Below are 24,553 nucleotides of genomic sequence, written 5' to 3' on the forward strand. Positions count from 1 at the left end.
TCTCATACTACAATTAACAGGATACACTTGGCAGTGGGTTAATGTTTGTCTGTCTCCCAGGATTCAAAGTTCCATAAAAGTAAGAACCATGACAGTTTTGCTCACCATGTACTTCAATGCCAAAGACAGTATCTGACATAGTAGAAGCTTAATATAAAAAAATAATAATAATTGACTGAATTAATTAGTGAGTGGAAAGCAAGAACAGACCATCAGATGGTCATGCAGCATGTTCATCTCAAAACAAAAATAAAAACAATCATTGGAATTGTAGCTCCTGGCTAAGTATTGAATCTCTGAATCATTCATTCAGTAAGTATTGTGTTTCCTCTGATGCACCTGTGAAAATAAAGCAAAATGCCCGCCCCTTGTGCAGTGGACAAGTCTTACCCACTTGTATAAAATATCAAGTAATAAATATTTTTGACCTTGCGGCACCGATGATCTGTACTGCAACTGCCTGGTATAATTACGTCATATGCAAAGCACTAAGGCTGAAAGTGGCTGTATCCCAACTGAACTGTCCTAACAAGCAGGTGGCTTGTTATTTATGATGGCATTTGGTTGTCATTTGTCATCCACTGTTCAAGAAGCTACAGGATATGTGGGGAGACATAAGAATGGAAATTCCCATTGAAAATTCTGATTCAGTAATCAGGAAGGACCCTACTGTGAGCTGTGCACTGGGCTGGACTTTGGGGGATGCAGAAGAAGTCCCAACTTGCCTAAGGGCAGCTCACCACCTAAGGGAAGAGACTCACATGCCCATTCATTTTTATAAGACAGCTTGAAACTGATGCAAGGTGAAAGTCTGCATGTTACACAGGGAAAATGAGGCATTCTAAAAGCCCAGAGGAAGCAGGGATACAGGCATTTGGGCTCCTGTAAGAGTCATTCCTTGTAAGTGGCACATATTAAGCCAGGTTTCAGGAAGAGAAGCCGGATACGTTGAATGGAATGGTTGTGAGAAGAGGCCAGTGCCAGGGGGGCATGTAGGAGCTAGTGAGTGCAGCCTGCTTAGAAGAATCAGAATTAATGTGGCAGCTGTTGAAATGAGGAGGGAGGGTGACTCCCAGGGACATCACAGAGGTTCCATCTGGAAGACTGATGCTAAGTGGCTTATACTACATGGTAGGAAAAACTGCCTGTTAACTTACAGAGAGAAAGTCGTGGAGTTGTTTAGCTACCATCAATTACAATAGAGGTTCTGAGTCACCAAAACTCGGGGGCCCCAATGATACACAGACATTTAGAAATAAGATAAAGTAAAAACACCAGGGATGCAGCCCTGGGAACAGATGAATACGGGTTCCTTGCACCATGCCTCTGGGGCTCCCCAACCAAAGATGGAAGCTGTGCTGATGGATAAAGTGTCGCTTACCTAACTGTCCATCTCATCTTTGACTAGGCCATCTTTAAAAAGCCCCTTCCTGCCACCAACTTTCCAATTAAGGTCTTCTGGGGAAAAGGCTACTTTTAAATTACAAATCAGAGCTTGAGTTTGAACATACACTTCCCAGGGCCTGGAGTTCTGTTGGGGATATAGAGTTATTGATTTGAGACCCAATGAAGACCTCCTAGGCACCCCAAAATATCCACAGTGAATCACCTTCTCAAGCATTTACTCCCTCTTCACCGTCTGCTTGAAGTGTTGATGAGCAATGGGAGAACAGAAGGCTGAGGCAGACTGCAGGCTCCAAGGGAGGCAGGAACCACGGGGAGCTGGAGCACACATCACTGACTAACATCTGACTCACACAGGTCTCCTGGACCATCTTTCACATCTCAATCGCTTCATAAAGCTCCATTGGAAGCTCCTTCACCTCAGAGGATTGCTCTACCACGGCCCACGAGTCACAGAGGAAGAGGCTGAGGCTAGCCAGTCAGACTCACATTCCATCTCCACAGGGTAACTTACAACAGTCTGTTTTTCTCTTAGAGTTTTCCCTTCACTCTCAGAGTCTCCCCTCAGGGAAGATGCCATTCAGCACCCTTAAGCATCTCTGATTAATGGTAAAACACAGAACTGGAGAAGCAAGACCGCTGTACTTGGGGGCTGAGCAAGAGGCGTGGAGGCAGGACCAGTAGATTCAAACTCCAGCACCCACCCATCTCTGTTGGGGACGTCTTTCTGTATGCTGTAATGTGTTGCTCTGATTGATTGATAAATAAAATGCTGATTGGCCAGTAGCCAGGCAGGAAGTATAGTGTAGGCAGGATAAGCAGAGAGGAGAATTTCTGAGAAGTGGAAGGCTGAGTCAGGAGATGCTGCCAGCCGCCACCACCATGAGAAGTAAGATATAAAAGTACCGGTAAGCCACAAGCCATGTGACAACTTATAGGTTAATAGAAAAGGATGAATTTAAGATAGAAGAACTAGATAGCAAGAAGCCTGCCACAGCCATACAGTTTATGAGTAATGTAAGTCTCTGTGTGTTTACTTGGATCTGAGCAGCTGTGGGCCCAGGTGGGACTGGTGAAAACTCTAGCTACACATCTCAGCTAGGGAGCTGATATTGAATATGCCTTCCAGACTATTCACGTACCATGATTCTTCCTCTAATAGGAGTGATAGATAGAAGTATTTGAAGATGTTTTAGAAATAAAAACAGTTTTGTTTTCTCTTATGAGAGGTGGCACCATTCAAGGAAAACATAAGAAGTTTGGAAAGAGAACTCATGAGCATGTTCTTTCCATGATGGGACACAAATGATGTTAGAGGGTCGACATTTCTTCATCACAAGGGAGAGAGCATTTCCTGGGACTGTCATGAGGATGCAGTGACTAATGTGTCTGAGGTGTTCAGTAAACTGTACAGTATCAGGCAGATGTGAGTTGCCCTTGTTTCTAGAACGGCATCTGATGAACCACCAGCCAAGTCAGACTCTGTGTTTTGAGGAAAGTAACACAACATGAAAAAGAAAAGAACAGAGCCTGGAAACTGGGAATTAGAAAGATTGTGTTTCTCGAGGACAGTAAAGCAAGTCTTGATGAAGAGCTACAGAGTGGAGAACCCAGCCAAGGCTCAGAGACAACAATAGCTCTCCTCAGAGAAAGCCATTCTCCTTGGACCAAATTTCTACTTTCTAATACCCAGTTCACAGAGTATCTGAGCATAAAAGAAACTCTGGTTCCAGTTAAGTTGGAATTTTGATTAAAATAAGTCAACTTGTGTTTTTCTAGCAGCAATGAAAGTACTCTGAGGTTCAAGAGCCACACTTGTTTTAGGTAATATTCTCTACAGACTTGAACTCCACCAGATGATGAGGAAAGAATAGTGTTGTTGGCTTTGTATGAGTGTTAGTTCCAATCCATGGTCCGACCCGACACATCATTCATGCTCTCTGAGCCTCTTATTTTGATTATAAAAGAAAGCCTATGATATATTCCTCATGGGCTGCAGGTCATCAAGTGAGCAAAATTGTGATGAAAGCATTGGAGTCAGGAAAAGAGATTCCCAAATGTTGGTGAAATTACATCTGGGGATCAGAAGAAAGTCCGTGGAACTTTAATTAATAAGCACTCTGTTGTGGTTGGGATGAAAATAGCCCCATAGGACCATTGGGAATGGCACTATTAGGAGGTGTGGCCTTATTGGAATAGGTGTGGCCTTCTTGGACAAACTGTGTCACTGGAGGTGTGTTTGAGCTTTCAGATGCTCAAGCCAGGCCCAGTGTCCCATTCTCTTCCTGATGCCTGCCGATCCAGATGTAGAACTCTCAGCCACCTCTCCAGCACCATGTCTGGCTGTGTATTGCCATGATTCCCACCATGATGATAATAGACTAAACCTCTGAACTGTGAGCCAGCCCCAATGAAATGTTTTCCTTTATAAGAGTTGTCATGGTCATGGTGTCTCTTCACAGCAACAGGAGCCCTAACTAAGACACATTCCCAGAAGGCAGTGAACTAACAAATAAATGAGCATGTGCCAAGGCCCCAGATTTGAACCAATTTTGGAGCTAATCTTTCATCTACCTTCCACTAACTTCTTTTTGAAACCTTTAATGAATAAAGTTGAATTGGTGACACTCACCTTCTTTTACTACAACTCTATAGAGGTGAATAAGTTTCCATATTCCCTTCCTTGTATGTGTGTGTGTGTGTGTGTGTGTGTGTGTGTGTGTGTGTGTGTGTGTGTGTGTATAAAACTGACAGAAGACAGCAAATGAGAGAGAGAGGGGGGCTGGAACATTTAGCTTTCATGTATGTATCTTGGCTTTACTGACTGCCTCCCCAGTGACAGACAGATGATAGACTGAGAAGCACTAGGTATTCCACAGATACCTTCAAATGAAGGACTTCACAAGCATCTTGGTAAGTACCCGAGTCAACGTGTCAGAGGTCTATTCTCGGGAGATGGACTTCTTGGATGTGAGATTTGCACGTTTAATAATTGTATTACACAGTCATATTCCATGCAGAATGGTGGTCCCAATTATGTGTTCCTCTGTCATACACACAGGACCCCATATCTGCACATCTTTGCCAGGGTTTCCCAAGATTGGACTCACTAATTTTTGCCCATCTGTTGGCTATAAAATGTCATCTCCTTGTAGCTTTAATTTGTATTTTCTCTCTAATGAGTGTGATGTTAATTATTCTGTCATGTTTATTAGGCAATGAGATCTATTCTTTAAATAGGTCCCATTTATTCCTTCCCACTATATATCTATATTCATTTTCCCATTTTTATTAATGGTTTACAATGATTTCTTCTTTAGTTACAAGTAACCTCTTGTTGGTTGTAGACATACACATTTCTTTTTCTACTGTCATTATTGTCTATAGGGGCTGTGTCAAAGGCTTGATAAAGTCAAACCCATCAAAATTAGGGGTGGTGACTAGGGGCTTTATTGATGGATGTCTCACCTAATTGGAGACTGCAAGATGCTCCTCTGTTTATCCCAAGTCCCAAACAAAGTAGATGGCAGTGCCCTGATACTCCCAGCTTTAAACTCCTTTCTCCTCACCCCTGATAGTGTGGTTATTTCCTTTCCCCTTGGTCACTAAGCATTTGCTTGTCTTCCTCTCTGTAATATCAAAACCCATTCTCAGTTGTTTCCAGAAAAGTACAGCTAAACACATTTATCTATATTTTAGCTCACAAGAGCAAATGTCTTTCTCAAGGTCATCTTCCATGTTGACACAGTATATTTTAAAGGAGTACTCCCATGCATTAAGTAGTTTTGCAGAAAAAGAACATGGATTTTTGGGCAGACCCCAGCAAGATCCTGGCTTGGCCATCAATTTGTAATGCTAGCACAGTACTCACCTTCTCTTGTGGTATGTATTTATTTACTTAACATTTTACGTTATTATTAGTGTGTGGGTGTATGTTTGTGTGATGATGTGTGTATATGTAGGTATGGGTGTGTGTATATCATAGCACATGTGTGGAGACCAGAGGACAGTTTTGTTGAGTCTGCTTTCTCCTTCCACCTGTTTGTGGGTTCTAGAGATTGACCTCATGTCACCAGGCTTGTACAGCAATCACTTTTAATTACTAATCCATCTTACTGCCCTTCTGTGGTATTTAGAAATAATTACCCATAGAATAGAGGAATTAAAAATAATAATGGAAGCAAGAACAAATGAAATTCCAGAGATGCATTGCCTGGGTGCTGGGGCTGTCTCCTTGATAGTATGGTAGGGACATCCTTTGCAAGCTGCAAGGGTACCATTTTCAAAGCTTTCATTGACGCTGAATCATGATGGAGAAAAGTGAATGAAAATTCACCGGCACACACACTATCTAAGGAGCTTGAGAAGTTCATAGGAAAAGGTAACTCAAAGAACTCTAATCCAATGGGTCTTACTCACCGTTCTCAATGGAATGGGGGAAGACAATGGAGGCTGGAGGATGCTTTATCTACAGTTTGAGGTGAATTGTAAAAACCAAAGCACCCCCTTGGCAGCACATGAAAAGACTCTTATCTCCTATAGCCAGAGGGCAGAAAAAGCTGAGGACCAGGCCAGGACTTAATCATAAGGGTATGAAAGCTCTCAGAAGGCCGACTCCCCAATCCTAGCAACACTATGCCAAGGCTGGGCCCTCTAATTGGAAAGAAGAGGAACAACAACAACAACAGAAAACTGAGACAGGATATGTGGATCGATGCACTTGAAATCATTGAGTCTGCAGATGCCCTTGGAAGCTTGGATTCTGCACAAGTGCCCAGAAGGGGCGGCTGTGCTAGAATAAATAATTTTCCTCCAACTTCTTCCAGAGAGGAGACTTGAGGCCAGTAGAAATCAAACAGGACAAAACCTCACATTTAGCTACGCTTTCCTGGGCGCTGTGCAAATCCCCAACCTTCTATTATTCCAAATGAAAATACCTAGAGCACCTGGACATTCTTTAGAACATGACTTTGGTCTCTGCATTACCCACATGTAAACTGGATATGGTAAGCCAGGTTTGGCACATTGATTGGAGGCATGAGGATCAGTGGGACATTTACTTTAGTGAACGTTTTCTGGCCTCCCTGGCCTGGGACCTACCAAGATAGCCCTTTCCAAAATAAATGGAAAAACCATGGTATTTTGTGTTTCTAGCTTTAGGAAGGAAAGGAGAAAAACATCTCGTATGTCTCCCCAGGCTCAAGAGACAACATGTGTAAGTATTTGAGTATTCTGTTTCAAAATGTTCACCAGTGACATGGGAAGACACCCAGGCAGGTCCTCTGGTGCAACACCAACAGTCCTGTCACCATACATTTGCCAGTTCCCATTGTGACAGAGATGTTTGTGACTTGTAAAAACAAAACAAGCCCAAGCTGGGCATGGTGGCTCACATCTGTGACCCAATACTACGTAGGCTAGGCTAAAGAAGAAACGTCGGCATGAATTTGAGGCATGCCCATTGAGTTCCAAGCCATCCTGAGATACAGACCCTTCCTCAAACACACACACACACACACACACACACACACACACACACAACTTCCCCAAACTCCTTCACATAACAAACAATTTAACCCAGCACCAAAAAAGAATTTCATCTTGCTTTTGTCCCGGGCTCCTAAGAGGCACTGACTGCTTGTTAGGAGCCTTGAGGTAACTAGTAATAAAGAACTTCAGATGGGTGATGTCTTCCCCTTAGTGCAAAGGCTGGTTGCTCCAGAAAGACCAACAGTAGTGGGGACTTGATGGTACCAGTTGACCTGAGGTCAAGCATGTGAGCAATCAATCAATTACATCTATATCATTACACTCAATAAAAACCCTGGACACAGAGACATGAGTGAGCTGCCCCAGTGGCCAGTGCTAGGTGGGTATTACCGAATGTGAAAACAGAAAAAGTGGTGCACGTTGACTCCACAAGAGGATACCAGGAGATTGACATTTGCATTTCTGAACTACATAATTCTTTTCTTGGTTAATTTTTATCTGTATAACTTCCTGGTGATCCACCACAACTGTAAACACAGCTGCTTTCAGCATGCTCTGTGAGTCCTCCCAGTGAATTATCAAAACCGAGAATGACATTCAAAACCTCCTTAAAGATGCAGCTGATATCAAACGAGAGGTCAGTAGTCCCTCTACCTTTTCAGTTGAGTTAAACTCTTAAAGTCGAGCTGTTGGACCATCACAATGCAGACCCCTTGGGATTATGAAATAAGAACACCTATCAGTATTGGAGAATTCACATCACTCAACAGAACAGGTCCTAGAATGTGGAAAGGCCTTAGAACCTGGGAGTCTTGAGTGTGGGAGTCATGTGATTGTATCCTGGCACATACGCCCTATCACAAACTGAACATGCCCAATGGTAACCCACGACATGGTAGAAAAAGCCTATCTGGAGCCAGGCACAAGCAGGGTCCGAGAGCACAGAAGAGCATCCCAGGCTCTCATGTCACTATCATTACATCATCACCCCCCTTAAAGCTCAACATCTATGGTCCCGGGGTATGGGAAAGATAAAATAAGCAAAGCTGGATTTGCAGACGAGTTAGTTCAAGGTGCACATATAAGCAGAACACAGACTTTGCTACCCTGAAAGATAGTAGGAGAGAGTCTTTACACCAGGTAAAACACTGAGTGGTGTTACTGCCTTATCCATGCTACATAGGCAAAGACGTCTTTTAAGGTCAAAGACTTTATAGACTTTTGAACTATTATGAACAACTTGCTTGGTTGGTCATGGGCCCAGAAGTAAAACAATAACAACAAAAAGCAAAAATAAAAATGAATGAACCAAACCAAACAAACCTGAACAGTGGAAGATTAGGAACAAGAGGTTCTTGGAAGTGTCATATAAATGAGTTTTGGGAACATCACAATGGAAAAGGCATTTGCTGAACAACCAAACCGGCAGACTGACTTGAGCTGACCTGTCACACACCACTCTACCTTGTGAACAACGGAACAACTAAAACACATTAAGAGATAGGATGGAAAGTTTCTGGAAAGTTCTCTCTCTTTGACTGACTGAATTTGGAGAGAGTCCTAATGAATTTCTATGTGGAAATCAGTAAGTATCTCTCTGTGTCTTTCTCTCTGTCTCTCTGTGTGCATGTGTGCATACAAACATATATGTGTATATGTATACATGTCTCCATGTGCACACATACAAGTGCATATGTACATATAATTTCTGTTATTTGCATAGGGTTTCTTAAACAGGGGCACTAAGCCTCTAAGAAGAATGTTTTTTTAATTTGTAGTAATCAGACATGAAATGCCTATAGCTATGATATATCCTAGTTATTGTGACAACCACCATCAGATTTCCAGATACCTACAAGTGAGGCAATATCATCCTCTTTAAGGAACAACTGCTTGATATTATGCTCCATGAGAGCATACATGGCATCACCAGAACCTGATCTGAGGCTTTCCACACACCCACCCACACCCACACCCACAAAGGCACTTGAGAAATATTCATAGATATGAAGGAATCACTAAGTAAGTCTTCACATTCACAGGCCCATTGTTTCAGTTACTAAGGAGGTTGAAGAAGGAAGACCCCAACTTCCAGGTTTGGCCAAGGTACAAAGAAAGTTCCAGGCCAGCAACTTAGTGACACCCTGTCATAAAGAAAAAGGAACGGATGTGTTAGGGATGTAGCTCACTGACAGAGTGTCTGTGCATTGTGGGAGAATCCTTGGGTTCCATCCATAGTACTCACCAGCAATGAAATCTTCACATTTGTGATTATCACCATGCTGGATTATGCATGTTTTCTTTTCTGTCTTTGGGATGACCTTCCTCCATGCTGAAACATTAGGAAAGTTCTACCCATCCAAAGTAATGTCTACTGCAAACCTACTCCAACTGTGTGTGGATCACGACCCCTTTGGCAAACCTCTATCTCCAAAAATATTTACATTATTATTCATAACAGTAGCAAAATTATACTTATTAAGTAGCAGCAAAAATAATTTTATGGTTGGGGGTGACCACAACATGAGGAACTGTATTAGAGGATCGTAGCATCAGGAAGGTTGAGAACCACTGCTCTATTGTTTATATATACCTCTTCCAAAGCATTTACTACAGTGCAGTGAATATATTCTTATGCCTTCATACCCCAGAAGACTGTGAATGCCTTGGAGAATGTGGGAGATGAATTATTCATCCATGTACCCTCCTGAGTCTTAGCAACATTCCAAACACATAATAAGTTGCTGAACAATTGTTGAATGAATAAGTGAATGAAAGATGAAAGAGAGCATATTTCAAGTCTGTGCAGAAAGATGTCAAAACCCAGGGGAAGAATCTGCGGGAAATGGATAAGGGAGGGTTTTCCAATGACAGAAGACAGCCTGGGACAGGAGTTGGATTTCTGGGTGGCAGCCAGAGGGGAGGCCAAACAGGCATCTTTGAAGCTGCTGTAACATGACAGAGGAATGTCTAGGGGCAAGACTGTCAAGCCAACACTGGGTGGTCCATCTTTAGAAGGCAGGACTCAAAAAGGAACCAGAGTCGGCAGACCTGGAGAAGCTCCCAGCCTTAGGTCTCCATGGACTATGCACACTCTAAAATACAAGTAGACAGACAGACATGGGCTCTGAAATTGGGTTTCCTGGCTTCAAGTCTTAGCTTTGTCAACTTACTAGATGTGTGACCCAAGGATGACTCTGTAAGTCATCTACACTTCAACAGGGACACCATAGTATAGAAAGATAGTTAGTTAGTTAGTTAGTTAGATAGATAGATAGATAGATAGATAGATAGATAGATAGATAGATAGATAGATAGATAGATACATAGATGATAGATACATAGATAGATGATTGATTGATAGATAGATGATAGATTAGATAGATAGATAGATAGATAGATAGATAGATAGATAGATAGATAGATAGGTAGATAGATAGATAGATAGATTTCAGGCTGACTTTTGAGGCTTAAATGAGGTAATCTGGGTAATATGTTTAAAATACTGCCTGTCAAATTTAAGCCTGGAACTAAGAATAGCTTTTCGGATAAAGGGCTTAGGCTATCATTTAAAATCATGGAAGAAAGTCTCCTGGCTCTAGCTGAAAGAAAACTTTAGTGCTTTCTGGGAAAAGAGACAAAAACTCAAATTTGGGATTACAATATAACTTTATTATACAAACTTCATGCCTTCTCAAGTGTTTGTGTTTGCTATTATATGCTGACATGTGTCTATAACCTCAAGGGTCAGTAGTAAAATCTCTGAATAAAAAATATCTTACATGCTGGGAACCCCACAGATATCATGTGCCCATGGATCAGCAGAAAAAAAGAAATACTGTGAGAACTGGTACACTAACAGAAGTGACCTACAGATTCCATACAATCCCCCTAAAGTTCATGTTACTCCTCACAGAATCAGGGGAAAAAATCCTAAAATTCATACAGAAGCACAAAGACCATGAGGAGTCCAAATACCCCTAGACAGAAAGAGCAAATGCTGGAGGTACCACAATGTCTTATTTCAAATTATCGTAGAGTCATAGTAACAAAAAAATATGGTACAGCATCGAAACGAACATGTAAACCAATAGAATAGAATAGAGGGACTTCGAGGCCAGCCTGGTCTACAGAGCGAGATCCAGGAAAGGCGCAAAGCTACACAGAGAAACCCTGTCTCGGAAAACCAAAAAAAAAAAAAAAAAAAGAATAGAGGGACTTAGCCATAGATCTGTACAATTACAGCCAGTTGCTGTTTTGATAAAGGTACCACAAAATGGCAGCTTCTTGAACAGAAAGTGCTGGAAAAACTTAGATAACTGTGTGGATAAGAATGAAACTAGATACCTATACCTCACTCTGCACAAAACCCAAACCAAAATAATCGAAGCCTTTCATATACAACTTGCAGGTCTGAGATACTACAGAGTAATAGGAGAAACACTTAGGTAGGTAGGCATAGGCAAGGACTTTGTGCAAAGGATCCTAACAGCTCAGGGAATAATTGTAACTTGCAAGTGGGGTTTCATGAAATTAAAAACGGCTTCTGCACAGCAAGGAATCACCCGGCAGAGAGGAACAAGCATACAAAATGGCAGAAAGCCTTTTCCAACTCCACAGTTGGCAGGGAATTGATAGCTACGGTCTATATAGAACTCTAAAAATCAAACAGCAAAATCGCAAGTCATCGGATCAACAAATGAGCAAGTGAGTTAAACAGACACTTCTCAATGAAAGAAATATAAGTGGCCAATAAAGATATGAAAAAATGTCCTCAGTCATCAGGAAAAGAGAATTGAAAACTACACTAAGGTTCCATCTCATCCCAGTCAAACTGCTGTCATGAAGAAAACAGATAACAATCAAAAACCTTTAGTCACCAGCTACTAGGAATGCAAATTAATATACACGTGGTAGAAATCAGCACAGAGTCCCAAAACACTAAGAAAGGAGCTATCATATGATCCGTATGTGCCACACCTGTTATATACCCAAAGGAACCAGAGTCAGCACACAAAGGTACCTAGATGTGCATGTTTACTGGGGTACCGTTCACAACGGTTAAGATCTGGAAGCAGCCAAGATGCCCGTCAACAGGATAATGAAATTGGCCAGCCTAGAAACATAACTGTCGTGTACTTTCTTCTGTACACAGAATCTGGATGAAACACTGTAATATGGTATTAAAGTAGAAAGAGGAATGTGCAGCAGGAAGACGGTGTCTTGAGGAAGGAAGGAGTCGAGGATGCTATGAGAAGACAAAAACTCAAAAAATACAGAACTGTGCATGCATGCGTGCGTGCGTGCATGCGTGCGTGCGTGCGTGTGCATGCATGTGTGTGTACGTGTGTGTGTGTGTGTGTGTGTGTGTGTGGTGTGTAAGAATGGATTATATGACATTAAAACAAAAGAACTATTTAGTGGTAAGAAAGCAATTAGTGCAGCAAAATAAAATGATATCTATTCAGGGAAATGTCATAAAGAAATCAGTCGTTTGTATATACTTGGTAAAAGACAAATTTAAAAGAAGAAAGTATGAGTTGATTTTTAGAGGAAATAAATGAAGAGAACAGATTAAAAAGATTCATTCATCCAGCTACCAAATTTTGGAGGAGGAACAGAGGGCTAGCCTCCATCATCAAGTAAGTACAGGCACTTGGAAAGGAATGGAAATCCAGCTGTCAGGATACAAGGTTTGGTGCAGAGGCAGCAAGGGTCTTCCCAGGATAGAGATGATGCTCTCTCTCTCATATTTAACATACAGATGTAGCCCATGAGCACGCCTAAGATGCATGGCCACCTGTGTCTCAAATGCTGTTTTCTGGGAGGTGACTGTTCCTTCTCTCTCACCTGAGGTTTACCTCATTCATTATCCTCCATGTCAGCCTGTCACCCACGGCTACCTTTTGTCTTCCTCTCTTCAAGCATTTGACAGTTTATTGCTGAAGTGTAAAATGTGTGGGTGCAAATGTCCAGTGTGACATGAATGGTTATAAGCAACCACCACCACTGCATCCCCTATGGGCATGAGGTATTAGCAGGGTTTCACAAGTCTCTTGGGAGCTCTTCCTTGACGATCCTACCCTCTTTTGTTTCACCAAGCCCCATGTAAAGGAGGAGAGGAGTAGTCAGACTATTTGGGAAAGGAAGGAAGGAGGGAGGGAGGAAAAGGGAGACTGATGTTTGGGGAAAGCACATTCAACACCACCATTGTTTTGGATGGAATGCTTTGGACAACCCGGGACAGGATTTCTATGTTCTCCGTGGAACTGTCGTTCTGGTATCTTAGACTGTTTTGGGTTGGGTTGTGGCTTTTGTTGTTTCTGTCACTGCTGTTTTAATGAATGCCAGCATTGATCACTGTCACCCTGGAACAACTTCCAAGCAGACATACTTTTAACAACCAGTGCTCAGGGCTGGCTGTGGATTTCATGGTCACATCTGTGCAGCTGCTGCTTGTAACGCTGGAGTTCATGAAGGTGAAGAGTGTCTGACAGCATACTTCTGGCATTCGGAGATTTCATTTGACAGTATCGACTGCAGCAAACCGAACGCCCACCAAACAACATTGATAAGAGTATCTCTTGTGGTTTTGAGAGGCAGCTTGATACAATGAAAAGAGATGTGGGCTCGGAATTCACAACAGCTGGTCCCACCCCCTGACTCTACACTGGATCTGCTCCGTGACCTTGAGCGGTTTATTAAAGCTCGCTGGCACAGAGCAGATCTGTAAAATTGGGGCAGCATGATTGTGATACAGCTTCAACTCGCACTTGGGTGGCAGGGTGTTTCTATTACAATCTAGCAACCACCAACAATAGATAGGCTTGCACAGAATACAGAATAAATCGTTGGCTGAAAAACAGAGCTGGGAAGGCGGGACAGAAACCCAGAGGAAAGATGGGGACAAACTCAATGGAATTACCATAGATTGTGAAGAAATTTACAAACATAGTTTTAGATAGACTAGTGTAATGATAATAATTAAGAGGCAGGAGTATGGTGTACTACTTTAGAATGGAGGGACAGGAAGGTTGGGTACCATAGCCTGCCTCCATTTCAACACACAAAGCTATAATTATGGACATCACCGCCAGATCATTTGTATTTTCCTGGATGACTGGCTGGATTCGGGCTTTGACACATGGTTTTTGGCTTTCCTGAGAGGTGCAAGGCATGCTATCAAGGCAAATGAGAAATGCAAACAACCCTTTTCCATGGCTCTTATCAGCTGCAAACATGGGTTGTGGACCAGAGCAGGGAGAGTGGTCCTGCATGTGTTTATGGATCAGTGGCCAAGAGCCCAGGGAAATAGGGAAACAGTTCTGCCATAGTCACTACCTCCGGATAAATGGAAGAGGGGCTGTGGGTATAAAAAAATAAAACCAAATGAGTGCAGTGGGCAAGGATGGGTTCAAGGAAGGGAGGCTGATTGGAGCAGTCACTGGAAAGTGAAAGAACATGGATAGACCCAGAGGAATAGATGAGGAGAATCCCATCTTCGTGTCTTGTAAAAGTAAAGTGAGCCCCTTATACAAGCAGAAGGGAAGGAGGGGATTAGATTGGCAAATTGTGGAAACTTTTGACACCAATAAACTAGCCCAGACAATGACAGACCACACACTGTTACCAGCCCATGGCAACATTAGTGTGGAAATTGAGGTAAGCATTTAGAAACTTTTACAACAGTTTTACACAATGATTAGATGGCTGTTGACTTTGATACTAAAAACAAAAGCTGATAGCTTAATGGTTTTCTTAGCTTCTATTTTTCCTGGGTTTTACAAAAGTACAGGTTTCTAACATACTTAAAAATTAAATTTTTTTGGGCTCAGTCAGCAAAGTGCACAAGTACAAAGTACCTCACAAGTACAAAGATTTTAATTTAATCTCTCAGAAACCAGTTGGCTCACCCAGAGCACCTGGTATGGTCACATAGGCTTGTGATCTAAGCCCTGAAGAAGCAGAGATGGGCTTTGTAACTAGTCTGCCTAGTCCAACAGGCAAGCTCTGGATCAGTACCAAATCATGTCTCAAAAAACAAGGTAGACAGCACCTGGGGAGTGGCAGCTAAGAACAGACATGCACACCCATGCCTGTGGACGTACATATGTGTACATATGTGGATGTGTACACACCACACACACACACACACACACACACACACACACACACACAGAGAGAGAGAGAGAGAGACAGAGACAGAGACAGAGACAGAGACAGAGAGACAGAGAGACAGAGAGAGAGAAACTTAAATTTTTCAAACTGGTGTGTTACCAGAGGGAGCAAGCCAAAAAGCAACAACTTAAACCACATTGTCTCTTCAAGCTAAGTCGCTTTCCCAGCACACATCCATCCCAGCTGTCCATGGTTTCAAGCCACCCGGTCAGTCTCTCATAAGTACCCAATGGAGAGCTGGTAGAAAAGGACTTAAGGACTGTGAATTCAGGATCTCAGAAAAATAAATTAACTAGAAGGTTAATGTCTGATTTACCGACAAGTAAGTTTAGACTCAAGGTACGTATCATTATGGGTTTAATCAGCAGACAGAAATCACACTGCCATTTAAAAATGGGAAGTTTAATGTAAAGGATTATTGAATTGTGGTGGACTAAATCCAAAATTACAAAAGCACTGTACAATTGTCCTAGGTACGACCAAAGGAAAGAGGAAAGGTATGGCTGAGGTTGAGAAGCCCCGGGAAAACATGGAAAGCTGGCAAATTGGATGGGTCCCCTTTAGATAGAGTTAGCTCACAGCTGTAGAGCACGTAGGAAGCAAGTAGGTGGATAATGGGGGGGGCAGCCCACAGAGGTGGGTGGTGCACAGCTGTAGGTAGAGGCCTGACTTGGCTGTGCTAGATTGAGAGAGCTAGGTCAAGTTAAAACTGTGAGGTGGTCAATGCTCGGCACACTTTGGCTACATCTGGACAGAACTGAACCAGCTATTGTGCCCCCACTTAACTGACAGATAATCTAGGAGTGGCTAGACAGAAAAGACACCACCTACAGACAAGCGACACACGCTCTACTGGCAGATGTTAACATCCTCACTGCAGAAGGGAGAGATGCCAGGTAAAAGGCCTGCTGTCTAAGAGGGAGGACCCAAGCTGGACTCCCAGAGCCGATGTGAAGCCAGACACGGTAACAAGACTCTGTACTGTCCACGTCCCTTTGACAAGCTATAACATGGGATGTGGGAACAAGAGAACCTCTGGAAGGTCACAGCCAGCTAGCCATGGTGAGCAATAAGACACCCTATCTCAACCAAGGTAGGCAGAGTGTGCAGAGCAACACCCAAGGTTGTTCTGTTGTCTTAACACACGTCCTGTGGTATCGTGTGCACCCACACTCATACACACAAACAGGAATTTCCCCTTTCAGGGCAGTACCTGCTGCATACAGTGAGGCTCTGGGGCTCCACAATGAGCCGTGGAACATTTCCAAGCTCACGGTTTCTATCAACTCTCTATCGACTTTCCTCCCAGAATTCATCCTGCCCACTTTAAAATGTTACACCAACAGCTGAAACTGACAACGTGGTGTGTGGTTGGGGGTCAAGAATTGCCTTTTTCGGGTGAAGGAATTTTGGGGAATCTCTATGATTCTCACTTTCCCCAAGTAGAAACAGGATGAATAGGTAAAATAATACCCACCTAAAAAGGCTAGTTGAAAATGTTTAGAAGTGAGCTGGAAAACACCAGGTATCATATCTGAAAATTAGTAGTTGCCCAATAAATGGTAGCTATCACACACTTGTCAGTTCTAACGAGTGGGGAGACAAATTACTGAAGCCAAGGTGCGTCCTTGACACTTCAATAAAAGATGTTGCTCTGCTGTACAAAGAAACAGAGCCACATATAAACTATTGGGAAAAGTAGACTTGGTGCAATTAATTATAGTACAGTTCACTAAGAGCAGATACCTGGTGTCACACAAGCTTCATAGACCCCGGTGCTTCAGCTGCAACTCCTCTGTCTTCTTGCCATAGCCTCATGGTGCCTCCTGAAGTTGACCCTAACCATGTGACTTTCTTCGGCCAATCAAAGGCTAGCAGATTGAATGACATTTTCAGTTGTTTTGGACCCATGCTAATCGATTGGTTGCTCCCTGTCTCGTTTCTGCTGCTTTCATAAGAACATGCCTAGACTAAGTCACAGGTCCCAAAAGGACGATAAGTAACATGAATCAGAGTCCCCCAGCAAATATGTGTATGAAAATATAAATGGCCTTTGTTTTAAACAGTGGAATTGGGATGGGGAAGAGACATTTGAAAGATGACCACAGAAAATCAGCACATTTAGCCCTTTTTTCAGAAAATTGGATCACGTGACATTAAGTTCATTGTCAATTATAATTTTCATGTTCATCTCTTAGATACCTGGGAGAGAATAAATAATCTCTGATACATATCTACCCAGAGCAAGCTTATACTCCTGGACTGAACCAGCTTTTCTGCTAAAAAATCACAAAATAAAGTTAAACTTGGTGAGCCTGCTTTATCTACCATGGAAGCACAAAAGCAAGCCATAAACAAATGGGTACATTTACATCCCAATAAAACTTTATTAACAAAAGCCAGCAGGACTACAGAGTTATCCTGAGAACTGGAGTGTGTAGGCCACTGGTACAGCTGGAACTGATCTATAGGAGGCAACCGATAAACTCTTCCTGTGTTGATTGCATTTATTATGCATGCTATCATGATCAGATGTGTTTCTTTTACACTAAAGACAAATATTAGAGAGTCAGTCAGACACTGTCCTAGCAGTCCTGGTTATTGGCTCCGCAGTTGTTCCGAGTAACTCAGCCAGGCTTACCTTCATTGTACAAACGAGAAAACTAAGGGCCGGGGGTAAAGCCACAAACTGCACAGGTAGAAATCGAGAGTCAGGATGTTAACCTGGGAAAGCAGACTCTAGAATCAAGGCTGGGTCCCGATGGCTGACTGCAGATGGGAATAGTGAGAACTGACATTTGCTGGCAACTGCCTCTGTCCTGGGGCATTGTACTAAAATCATGAGACACGGATCTCCTCTCATCTTTCGATAAAGTCAACAGCATGGGTCTTCTCCCTCTAGGGGTGACGACTTGATGTCTAAAGAGCTGAGTCCCTTTGACCAAGGTCGCACAGCTGCCAGCTGGCTTTACACACTGATGTTCTACCCTCTTGTGCTCACAATCACTTTATCACGTCTCTCTGTACAAGAAGGCTAAGCAGAAAGAGCACAGAGGTCAAGACACGTAAAGATGGCTTTGGGGAGAGGACGGAGCTGGATTTTGAATATGCAATTGGAACAGAGTAGAATATGTCTTATTAGGTGAATAAAGGTGTTTATAATTATTTCCTCCTCTTCCTCCTCCTTCTTATTTGCTTCTGTCTTATTTCTGTACCTTAAAAAAAGATCTAGAGATTACGTATAAAATATGGGCTTATTGTTTCCAAAGATGCAGAAAAATGGTCAATGCCAGCCCACTGGTGTGGTGATAATGTGTCCCCCAATATATTGTGTATGATAATAAACTTATCTGGGGTCAGAGAACAGAACAGCCCCTAGACAGACATAGAGGCCAGAAAATGGTGGCACACACACCTTTAATCCTATCACTTGGGAGGCAGAGATCCATCCGGATCTCTGTGAGTTCAAGGCCACACTGGAAACAGCCAGGCACCATGATGAACACCTTTAATCCCAGGAAGTCATGGCAGGAAGCAGAAAGGTATATAAGGCATGAGGACCAGGAACTAGAGGCTTTTAAACTTTTAGGCTTTTAGCAGCAGTTCAGCTGAGATCCATTTGGATGAGGACTCAGAGGCTTCCAATTTGAAGAAACAAGATCGGCTGAGAAGTTGGTGAGGTGAGGTTAGCTGTGGCTTGTTCTGTTTCTCTGATCTTTCAGAATATACCCCAATAGCTGGCACTGAGTTTTTTATTAATAAGACCATTTAGAAATTTGTGGTACACACTGGCATAGTGGCATCCAGCCTCGAGCACCTCAGGGTAATGGCCCACTGGACCCAGCAGGACCTCTCAGGTTTTCTAAGCCCCCCATTACTTGTATCCATCCAAACAAGAAGACAGAGAATCCCATATCCAGGGAAGCAGAAATGTCTCAGCAGCGATCCCCGGCATATGGGGGTTGTGTGGTTTGTATGTGCACGAGTGTGTGCAGGTTCATCCAGGAAGAAAAAGCGGGAGAGTCAGGAGCGAGGAGGAGACTTGCAGGTGTCCAGCCATCACCTACAGCAAGGCCAGAGCAAGTCCAGGGCAGGCAGAACACCCTAGGGAGAGTGATAGGAAGGACCCCCCTCTGAATCTGAGGGCCTGAGCGCTACATTTTTAAAGCCAAGAAGGGTAAGAGAAATTGCACAGGGAAGAAATGCCAAATGGTGATGAGAAATGCCGAAATTACTCTGTAAAGACCCAGTGGGAAACAAAAGCTTTGGGCCGAGAGTCCTGCTCCTGCTGGGTCTGGAGAGAAACACTTAGCACCCTGTCTGGCTTTACTTGCTTGAGCTGTCTCTGGAAGAGTAAACAGAATGGGGACAGGTGATGTTTTGGCTAGAGGGTGAGATGGCAAAAAAAAAAAAAAAAAAAAAAAAAGACAGCCTTTACCACTTCTCAGCTAGGGGCAATTAAGCAGGACAGCCTGGGCAAATCGAGAAATGTCACTGGATCTGGCGAAAACGGCCTCCAGCTAACAAAGACTCCTTCTCCCCGCTTGGACACAGTCGGCAGATTTCTGCCCACTCCTTGTCAATTCCTGTGCGTTTAATAAGAAGGGCGGGGGTGGGGGCGGGGGTGGGAGTTGTCTGCGGAGCACTGGGCACATAGCAGCTGCTCAATAAACGTGACTGCCTGGGTCTCAATGGAGACAGACGTTTCAGTTCGCCAATCTGTATTGCTGTCAGGTCTTCCGAGACAAACCCCGGCCGTAATAGATTCTGTACTTTGAGGGCATTCCCACAGCTCCAGAGGAAGGAGTTCACTAATGAGGAAGAGCCCCTGCGAGAGGAAGAGGATGAAAGGGCCACTCCCGCTTTCATTCTTGCGGGGGAAATAATTGCCTAGAAATTGCATAAACTTTCCCAAGTTGAAAAAGAATATCATACTTGAAATTCATACCAAAGTGCACGATCTAGTGACCGTGTTTTTACCCTGAGCAGAGTCATTTGCAACAGTAAATGCAATTACAACCAAAGTCAATATACTCTTTTTGCAGCATATGTTCTTTCATCAGTGGATTTCAAAGGATCGGTAGCAACGCGGGTTTCAAAGTCGCCTGACCATAGCATCTCAAGCTATGGAGAGAGAAAGAACTTCTTCTTCCAGGTTAATTTTTTAATAGGAACTGCATAATACGGCAGAAAGAGTATTAATCTGAGGTATCAGAGCTACTGACATTAACCCTAACATGTGTTGAGACTCTGGGCACATCTTTTATTCTCCAGGTCTCAGCTTCTCGGTCTACAAGAAGAGGGGCTTAGATGAGATTAGCAAGTTCTTAGTCTAGCTGAATATCACCATTGCCTAGAGGGGCCCATAGCAAAACTTCCTGGGCTCCCCTACCTAAAACTCAGAATTTGGGGAGATGGGGCCCAAACCATGCCCTAAGCTACATGCCATAACATTCCCAAGAAGTGCTAAGGTCATAAGACTGGGAACTTGTGGAACATCGGCAGCCCCATCTTGAATAAGCCAGATGGCTCTGGTGTAGGTGGCTAGCTCATTCACATCCAGGCTCTGCTGGGGTCCGCCTGATGGGAACTAGGCTCCCCAGGGTCCACTCAGCTATAAGCTATGCACTGCTTTCTACTAAAGACAGCAAGCCATGCCAGGTTGGGCTGGAACCTCATGTCCTTAGCAGAGGGGTCTGGCTTACTTAGTGGTCTGAAGCTATCATGTCTGTTAACATCCAATTGGCCCAAACAAAGCTTTTACTAATAAAAGAGGGAAGAGTGTACTTTTCCCCCGGAAGTTAGTAGGAACGCATGCCTATGTCTGAAGAACAATCCAATGCACTATAGTGTGTGTGTGTGTGTGTGTGTGTGTGTGTGTGTGTGTGTGTGTGTATGTGTAGCTCAAACTGGCATGCAGTCACCACTCATGACAGAACACCTGGACACCACAGACCATTCTGAAAGCCCTGAAGTGTCTGTGCCGCCTGCCACAGATTTTGCATCTCTTATGACACTGAGGTATGGAAGAATCCACCTCGTAAACTTGTCTGCTACCATGAATCATGCATGTGTGCAAAGTCTGGTATAGTGTCGGCATTTGTTACATAATGATCTCACTTGTGCACAAGTCTGATGCGTAGGAAATGTAGGTTGTTCCTGTTACACAGACCTATCTGTCATCCAACAAGTCATAAGATCAGGGGATGGGTCCTTACTACCTCGTTAACAATGTCTCTCCCCCAGATAGTTGACAGTGGTACATACTAAAATATTTTACAGGTCTTTCTACTGACTCTTGTAAAAGTCTTTAACAAATAATTATAAAAATAATCAACAGCACGTGTCTTTTATTGACTTCTCCAATGCATTGGGCCTAGCACAGGCACTTTTAATACCCACAACCACCCCCAGGAGAGGTGCCTGCTGTTATTTATCTCCAATTTAAAGACGAAAAAATAAGGCATAAGGTAACAGCTGCTAAGCTGGCAGATCTTACATCTGAACATGTTCTCCAAGCTCATCTAACATGACTCGAGCCAGGGACAGCTATCACCCACAACGCCCTGCCTTTGATCACAAATCTGTCACCCACAACCACCCACCCGCCACCAAGAGGCTAAGAAGGACAGGGATAAGTTGTTCATCCCTAAGATCAGAGCTTCAGCTGTGGGCAGACTGCCTTGTTAGGCTCCAGACCCAGCATGCCATCACCTCCCAAAACTTGACACTTCCTTCGAAGCTGCCTCCTTAGGTTCAGTCTTTCTGATATTCTGTTGGATTCTTTGGTTTCCAGCAAGATCTGAGTTGCCTGCCGAACTTATCCCACGTCTCAGATCTCTTGTCTGGCCCAGCTCTGCACAGGGCCAGATGAAAACACAAGGTCTTCTGACTCCTTGGAAATAACAACCTATGCTAGATGTATCAAGAGTTCTCCAAGAGATTCATTTGTAGGCTGGATTCTACAGCTAAATTTTCAAAAATATGTTATTGATTCCCTTTGCTTCTAGCTCTTAAAACTTAGGTGGAAAGGGGTCCTGGTTCAGCATGCAGGGCCATCTTTAAAAGCAGCAGCGGACCTGTCTCCGGGACAGTTATAGATCATCCTCCTCTGGTCCATTCACTGCTACTGAGCTATGTCCGTTTCACTTGGTTCCACAGCCCTTTAACCATAGCAGAAGCATAATATGTGTGTTGTTTTGCAAAGCTTCTTCCCCAAGATGGGGCACAATAAACACAATTTGAATCTCACTTGGGCTGGAGGCCAGCTGTGCTAGCAAAGAAAGCACAAAAACAGAAGAGCCAGGCCAAAAAAATTTAAAGAAAAAAAAAAAAAAGGCACCACCCACCCTCCCCAGGCCCTCAGCCATTGAGAGAGACAGACAGAGAAAGCCTGTGCACATATGCCATCAAGAGGGGCCTTGGGTTCCCAGGAAACCCCAGAGGAGAGAGCAGCTGCTTTTGTCTCCGTGGAGGCAGAGCCCAGTGGGGAGTAGGCAGGACGGAGGCAAGGCGGAGGACAAATGCTAGCAAGCATTCCCTGGTGTTTTAATGAAGCAATTAGAGCCCCTGGCTTTGAGATGATCAGTGCCGGAGGGGGCTCCAGAGTAGACTCACTTGCCCAGCCCCCTCATTTTACAAGAGCAGAAATTGAGGTCCCTAGAGGGGAGAATGATTTTCTCAGAGCCACAGTGTCATCAAGGAAAGGACTAGAACCTAGATCTTTGCCATCATACAGTTCTGTCTCTTCCAAAGTCTAACATTCTCCCAACATGGGACCCAGGGCCCAGGTGGGATGACAGAGAAGCCACGCCCACAGCAGGATAGTATTTCTATTCCTGGGTAGCCTGCTGCAAATGTCTGGCAAAAAGTACAAGTCCAGTTTAGGAGGGGCGGCAACTGAACGGGGAGCGGGGATCAGCAGAGTGAGTGGGGAGGACTGTCTCAGCCACCATGTAGCTAGTGTCCTATTCATGACACTTTGAGCAAAGATGTTATTTTTCTGCATTTCTGAAAAGTGTAAGAGCCCCAAATGCCTGGAGTTTGGCTTTCTAAATCTGTCCTCCAAGCCTGGAAGCTACCAAGCCACAGACTGTTTTCTTAGTGCTCAATAATCCAAGCAACCTTAGAACAAAGGGCAGAAGAAAGGACCTGAGGAATGTGGTCTGCCTTGGCCCTCTCCTGCAGGACCAAGTGTCTCAACGTCACCCAGCATCCAGGAGTCCCCTGAGGTTCCACACACTTACCTGCCTGAATGGCTTCTTTGTCTCCCAGACCAGACTGGGCAACTCACATCTTTGCCACTCGAAGAAGAAGGAGAAGAAGAAGAAGAAGAAGAAGAAGAAGAAGAAGAAGAAGAAGAAGAAGAAGAAGAAGAAGAAGAACCCTCAGCAGAGTGGAACCTGTCCAAATGGAGATTCTGCCCACACAAAAGGAGGCAGAAATCAATAGCAATGATATGGCAAATGCCAAGTGTATCCCTTGCCCCTACCTCCACTCTCAAAACCACAAAATAAGCCATATGAAGTTTAAAAAGCTTTGAGACAGAAAGGCACAGACCTCACAGCTTTAATTAGCCAACATGTCTATGTAGGGACCCTTGTGTCTGGGGCACACCCTCTATCTTGGGTTTCTTTTCCTTCTTCTTCTAAGCCTTGAAAAAAGGAGGAAGAAAAGTGTATTTCTTGGGAATCACACACTTTATCACAGCTGCTTCTTTGACAATCCAGTCTCTAATATAGATGACACTGGTGTGCACTGGAAAGATGAAACTCCTCATTCAAGGACATGGGCTCTCTCTCAGAGATTCAACTTCCGTAGACTTTTCCAGACGTTTCTTGGTCACCCTCCCCGTGGATTTTTGAGGGTCCCATATTTATGAAACGTTATAGATATTATTCCCTCAAATCTTGCATTTTCTGATTAAAGCTATATGCAAAGGAACTTTTCTAATTACGTTTTCTACGGTGGACCCTACATGGCTCACCCTCCATTTATAGACAGAACAGAAGAAGTCACCAAAAGGTAGATCCATTCCACAGTAACTTTTACAGGAAGCCCTATAGAGGGACTAAACCCTTCATCCATACTAATAAAGCCCCAGCATTTGGAGCATAGTTGAAAGAAATGTTTCTTAACTTGAAGCTGTTGTAAAGCACAGGCTGTCTGTTGGCCTGTGAGTGCCCTGGAAATGTTCTCGAGAACAGGGTTTCCTCTTTAGAGTTGTCAAGTGCCAGCTAAACAGTCCTATAGCATACAAGTTGGATAATCCAAGAATGTGAAACCCAAGCTCCAGTGGGGTTCAGTTTACAAACAGTGGGGAGCCCACTTCCCAGTGACAGTGCTATGTGGGAGGCATAGCTTCTCATTGGCAGATGGAAAGTAGTTAGTATTGGAAAGTGTGGTGGGGTCTCTCTCTCTCTCTCTCTCTCTCTCTCTCTCTCTCTCTCTCTCTCTCTCTCTCTCTCACACACACACACAC

Source organism: Peromyscus maniculatus, chromosome 18 (assembly GCF_049852395.1).
Source record: "Peromyscus maniculatus bairdii isolate BWxNUB_F1_BW_parent chromosome 18, HU_Pman_BW_mat_3.1, whole genome shotgun sequence".
NCBI lineage: Eukaryota > Metazoa > Chordata > Mammalia > Rodentia > Cricetidae > Peromyscus > Peromyscus maniculatus.